This window comes from Lithobates pipiens, unplaced genomic scaffold (genome assembly GCF_037356315.1).
Source record: "Lithobates pipiens isolate NorthernLeopardFrog02 unplaced genomic scaffold, aLitPip1_a1.2 Scaffold_16, whole genome shotgun sequence".
In the NCBI taxonomy this organism is placed as follows: domain Eukaryota; kingdom Metazoa; phylum Chordata; class Amphibia; order Anura; family Ranidae; genus Lithobates; species Lithobates pipiens.
The window spans coordinates 33,948,060-33,953,948 of NW_027507748.1; the positions used below are offsets into that span (position 1 = coordinate 33,948,060).

A 5,889-nucleotide genomic window follows, 5' to 3' on the forward strand; every position below is an offset into this window, starting at 1 on the left:
ACAATACCAATGATGGGGCACTATTCCTCCCAACAATACCAAGGATGGGGCACTATTCCTCCCAACGATACCAATGATGGGGCACTATTCCTCCAAAAGATACCAATCATGGGGCACTATTCCTCCCAACAATACCAATGATGGGGCACTATTCCTCCCAATAATACCAGTGATGGGGCACTATTCCTCCCTCTGATACCAATAGTGGGGCACTATTTCTCCCAACAATACCAATGATGGGGCACTATTCCTCCCAACAATACCAATGATGTGCCACTATTCCTCCCAACAATACCAATGATGGGGCACTATTCCTCCCTCTGATACCAATAATGGGGCACTATTCCTCCCAACAATACCAATGATGGGGCACTATTTCTCCCAACGATACCAATGATGGGGCACTATGCCTTCCAACGATACCAATCATGGGGCACTATTCCTCTCAACAATAACAATGATGGGGCACCATTCCTCCCAACGATACCAATAATGGAGCACTATTCCTTCCAATGATGGGGCACTATTCCTCCCAATGATGGGGCACTATTCCTCCCAACATTACCAATAATGGGGCACTATTCCTTCCAACGATATCAATGATGGGGCACTATTCCTTCCAATGATACCAATAATGGGGCACTATTCCTCCCAATGATGGGGCACTATTCCTCCCAATGATGGGGCACTATTCCTCCCAACATTACCAATAATGGGGCACTATTCCTTCCAACGATACCAATGATGGGGCACTAATCCTCCCACTGACACCCACTGGCCGCAGTCCGGTCCCTCTAAAGTCTGAAGGACAGTACACTGGTCCTATGTTTGGAGATCCTGGTATAGAAGGAACGGTCATCTTCATAATTCTGAGTGACAATCCTGGTGCCGTTCTGGAAATATAAACTCTGAATGCGATTGGCTAATTTACCCCCAAAAAAGGAAGTCCTTGCTGAAGAAAAACTAAAACTTTGATATAAAGATCTGCTGATGGGTTCCAAGGAACTCGTCCTCCAGGACATTCCACAGAGGTCAGTCCAGTGACTTGGCCTAGGCTGAGAGGAAGTCATCAGTCTGCTGCAGGCAGAAGGACACCCTTCCTCAGTCTCTTCTCCCCCTCCCCCGCTGATCACACAGCAATGTTACACTTTTTAGTAAGTCACAAGGTAGGAGCCGCAGACTTTACATGGCTGTGTCACCCCCGAGCCGCCATCTCCGTCCACAATGTAGACTCCGACTCTGGATGATGCCTAAATAAAGATGGCGCTGTCCTTCTGGAGCCCCGTGATCTACATGAAAGAAGCTGCATACCTGCATGTGACACACAATACTCAGAATGCTGTTAAAATAAATCTGCTGTAACATAAAAAACAAAAAAAAACAAAAAACATAAAAATAAAATGAATGGACCAAGTTTAAAGCGGCCTTAACCCCAAAAGCATTTATTATATTTCAGCTTCACAATTCTTAGACGTGACGGCTGCATTCGTTTTCTTTTTAGGAATTGTTTCCTTTATTTTCACCCGATGATCCAGCCAGTAAAGTCTGTTTTTCAAATAAGAACAAGCTCTCCTGCAAATGTATCAGTTTACAGGGAAGAGGCAAACCATTTACCACTGACTGGGGTGCTTACAATGATCAGCTTTTATTTATTATTGTAAAAATGTTATCCCTTTTATTTGAAAAAAACTGAAAAAACAAACAAACAAAAAACAGTTTGCTGTAATTGATTTTAAAGTGTCAGTTGGAGTTTGGCTTCTATTTATTAGTATATTTAAATCTGCTAATATATTTAACACTCCTCTCTCCCCGGACTGACAACGCTGCCGTCTGCTGTGCCTCCTGTGCTTCTTCATCCAGAGTGGGGGGAGGAGTTGTGTTACTGGCCAGATCACCAGGTGAAAACAGAGAAGGGGAAATAAAACCCAAGGGCCGGTTCACACCACAAAAACGCATTACAGATGCGTTTTTGAGTGTGCGCTTTTAATGCGTTTTTGGCACGTTCCAGTGTGTTTATGATGCGTTTTTTGATGCATTTCAGCTGCTTTTTTTTTTTCTTCCTTTTTCCTGTTTTTTTTTTCACTGTACTGGGTTCCGATGCGTTTTTGATGCTTTTTTTATGCATTCCAGTGCATTTACAGAGTTCCAGTTCTGATGCGTTTTACAGCGTTCCAGTGCAGTCCAGTGCAGGAAAAATGCAGCATGTTCTACTTTTCTTTTTTTTTTTCTGAAACTGAAACGCCCTGGAACGGCAAGCACTGGTGTGAACTATGCCATTGGAAACCATATAACCTACTTTCAATGCGTTTTTTGATGCAGAAAAAAAAAAACCACACTGGACTGCATGTGGTGTAAGCTGGCCCTAAAAGAAAAAAGAAAATGAATGCAGTCACCACATCCAAAGCTGCAATTGATAACATTTTTGTCTTTTTGCTTTCAGAGCCAATTCGCATCACTTGCAGTCCAGTGCGTTATTTTCGGCATAAAAAAATGCATGGAGAGTAGGTTAGGGCCAGTTCACAATATTGGAAAACGCAGTCCAGATGTGTTCCAGATATTTTTCTGCATGCGTGTTTTTGATGTGTTTAGTGCGTTTTTCCCCTCTTTCTTTTTCTTAACCTTAAATAAGGAAATGTGCGCTCCAGTGCGATTTTCCCCTTTTTTTTTTCCTTAAATAAGGAAATGTGCGTTGTAGTGCATTTTTCCCCCTCTTTTTGTCCTTAAATATGAAATGTGCGTTCTGGTGTGTTTTTTCCTCCCTTTTTTTCCTTAAATAAGGAAATGTGCGTTCTGGTGCGTTTTTGATGCATTTTACAGCTTTCCACTACATTCCAGTGGAGGAAAAATGCTGCATGTTCTACTTCTTTTTTTTCTTGACCTGACCGCACACTGGTGTGAACTATGGCATTGGAAACCATATAACCTACTTTCAATGCATTTTAGATGCAGAAAAAAACAAAACAAAAACGCACTGGGCTGCATGTGGTGTGAACTGGCCCTTATATGGGTTCCAATGGCATAGTTCACACCAGGGAATTACAGAAAAAGAAGTAGAACATGCTGCATTTTTTTTCTGCACTGTACTGGAAAATGCACTGGTACGCACCTAAATGCACATAAATGCACCAAAAAATGCACCAAAAATGCATTGGAACACACATGTCCTTATTTAGGGCCAGTTCACATGACATGCAGTCCGGTGCGTTTTTTGTTCTGCATCAAAAACGCATAGAAAGAAGGTTATGTGGTTTCCAATGGCATAGTTCACACCAGTGATTGCAGTTCCAGTGCATTCCAGTTCCACAAAAAAAAAAAAAAAAAAAATAGAACATACCGCATTTTTCCTGTACGGGAACGCTGTAAAACAGAACAAAAACGCTCTGGAACGCGCTGGAACACACTTAAACGCACTAAAAACACACTGGAACGCACATGTCCTTATTTACGGTTAAGAAAATAGAGGGGGAAAAAATGCACAGGGCTGCATCAAAAGCTCACCAAAAACGCAGTGCAACGCACCAAAAAAACGCATAAAAAAACTCATAAAAAACACACATGCAGAAAAGCATCTGGAACGCATCCAGGCTACATTTTTATGGTGTGAGCTGGCCAAAAGGGTAAAAAAAAAAAAAGAAAGAGGGGGGGAAATGCACCGGACTGCATCAAAAACGCACTGGAACGCACACAAAACGCATTAAAAATGCGCATGCGGAAAAGCAATTAGAATGCATCCGGGCTACATTTCTATGGTGTGAACTGGCCCTAAAGGTAAAAAAAAAAAAATAAAAAAAAAAAGGGGGGGGGGGAGAAAATGCACCAGACTACATCAAAAACGCACTGGAACGCACAAAAAAAGCACAAAAAAACACGCATGCAGAAAAGCATCTGGAACGCATCTGGACTGCGTATCAATGGTGTGAGCTGACCCTAAAGTTGAAGAAAAAAGAGGGGGGAAATACACTTGGACTACATCAAATACGCATCAAAAAAACGCATCAAAAACGCGCATCAAAAAAAGCATCCGGAATGCGTTTCTGTGGTGTGAACCGGCCATCAAAGGAGACCAAAAAATGTGTTTTCGTAATTATATACAAATGATATAAAACTATAAAATAAAATAGAAATTCATCATTCTGGGAAAGAACTTGTTATGAAGACGGACAGGAAACGTCGGCGTTATTTTTAGCTCGCTATCTGCCGTAGGAAGCGAACGCCGAAACATGAAATCTGATCAGCGGAGAATCGTTTCCAAGCTTGAAAAACGCATTGAAGTTTTTTTTTTGTGCCAGTTACAAAGTCTTTGGAGAGACTCCTAATAGAGTCCGTCTGTCCTCACCTGAGATGTGCAGACGTTCCCCGGAGATCGACCTTCCGTCCGGGAAGATTCAGAGCAACTCCGGTGTGACTAGCGGCCGGGGATCGGGCTGCAGGACGCTCATGGTATCAATGTAATGATTATTATCTCAGAGAAGGGAGCAGAACAAACACCATCCCTACTGTAGGGAGGATTTCTATGACAATGTATCTCAGAGAGGAGAAGAGTATTTCCTAGTTTAGAGAGGAGGATTTCTACAGCGAGAGGGAGGAGACTAAGATTTGCACCACAAAAAAACTAAAAAAGCTGGCACTGTCCTTGTGCAATGGATTTCATGTCTGTGAATGTAATGCTACATACTGTGCATACCTCTTCATACTGTACATACACCTTCATACTGTGCATACCTCTTCATACTGTACATACACCTTCATACTGTGCATACCTCTTCATACTGTACATACACCTTCATACCTCTTCATACTGTGTATAACCCTTCATACTGTACATACCTCTTCATACTGTACATGCCTCTTCATACTGTGCATACACCTTCATACTGTGCATACCTCTTCATACTGTGCATACACCTTCATACTGAGCATACCTCTTCATACTGTACATACCTCTTCATACTGTGCATACACCTTCATACTGTGCATACCTCTTCATACTGTACATACACCTTCATACTGTGCATACCTCTTCATACTGTACATACCTCTTCATACTGTGCATACACCTTCATACTGAGCATACCTCTTCATACTGTACATACCTCTTCATACTGTACATACCTCTTTATACACCTTCATACTGTACATACCTCGTCATACTGTGCATATCTCTTCATACTGTGCATACACCTTCATACTGTACATACCTCTTCATACTGTGCATACCTCTTCATACTGTACATACACCTTCATACTGTGCATACCTCTTCATACTGTACATACACCTTCATACCTCTTCATACTGTGTATAACCCTTCATACTGTGCATACCTCTTCATACTGTACATACCTCTTCATACTGTGCATACACCTTCATACCTCTTCATACTGTGTATAACCCTTCATACTGTGCATACCTCTTCATACTGTACATACCTCTTCATACTGTGCATACACCTTCATACTGAGCATACCTCTTCATACTGTACATACCTCTTCATACTGTGCATACACCTTCATACTGTGCATACCTCTTCATACTGTACATACACCTTCATACCTCTTCATACTGTGTATAACCCTTCATACTGTACATACCTCTTCATACTGTGCATACACCTTCATACTGAGCATACCTCTTCATACTGTACATACCTCTTCATACTGTACATACCTCTTTATACACCTTCATACTGTACATACCTCGTCATACTGTGCATATCTCTTCATACTGTGCATACACCTTCATACTGTGCATACCTCTTCATACTGTACATACCTCTTCATACTGTGCATACACCTTCATACTGTGCATACCTCTTCATACTGTACATACACCTTCATACTGTGCATACCTCTTCATACTGTGCATACACCTTCATACTGTGCATACCTCTT

General features: G+C 41.7%; 1 protein-coding gene across 2 annotated transcripts in view; it reads right to left on the bottom strand.

Moving 5' to 3' along the window:
- Positions 1-4,525, bottom strand: part of LOC143981695 (granulocyte-macrophage colony-stimulating factor receptor subunit alpha-like) — an 87,659-nt gene extending 83,134 nt beyond the window's left edge. The window contains exon 1 of one of the 2 annotated variants that reach the window (XM_077479709.1): positions 4,337-4,525. The gene's annotated coding sequence lies outside the window, so the exon portion shown is untranslated. The remainder of the gene's footprint in view (positions 1-4,336) is intronic. The other variant, XM_077479708.1, reaches the window with a different exon arrangement.
- Between the last annotated feature and the right edge of the window lie 1,364 nt (positions 4,526-5,889).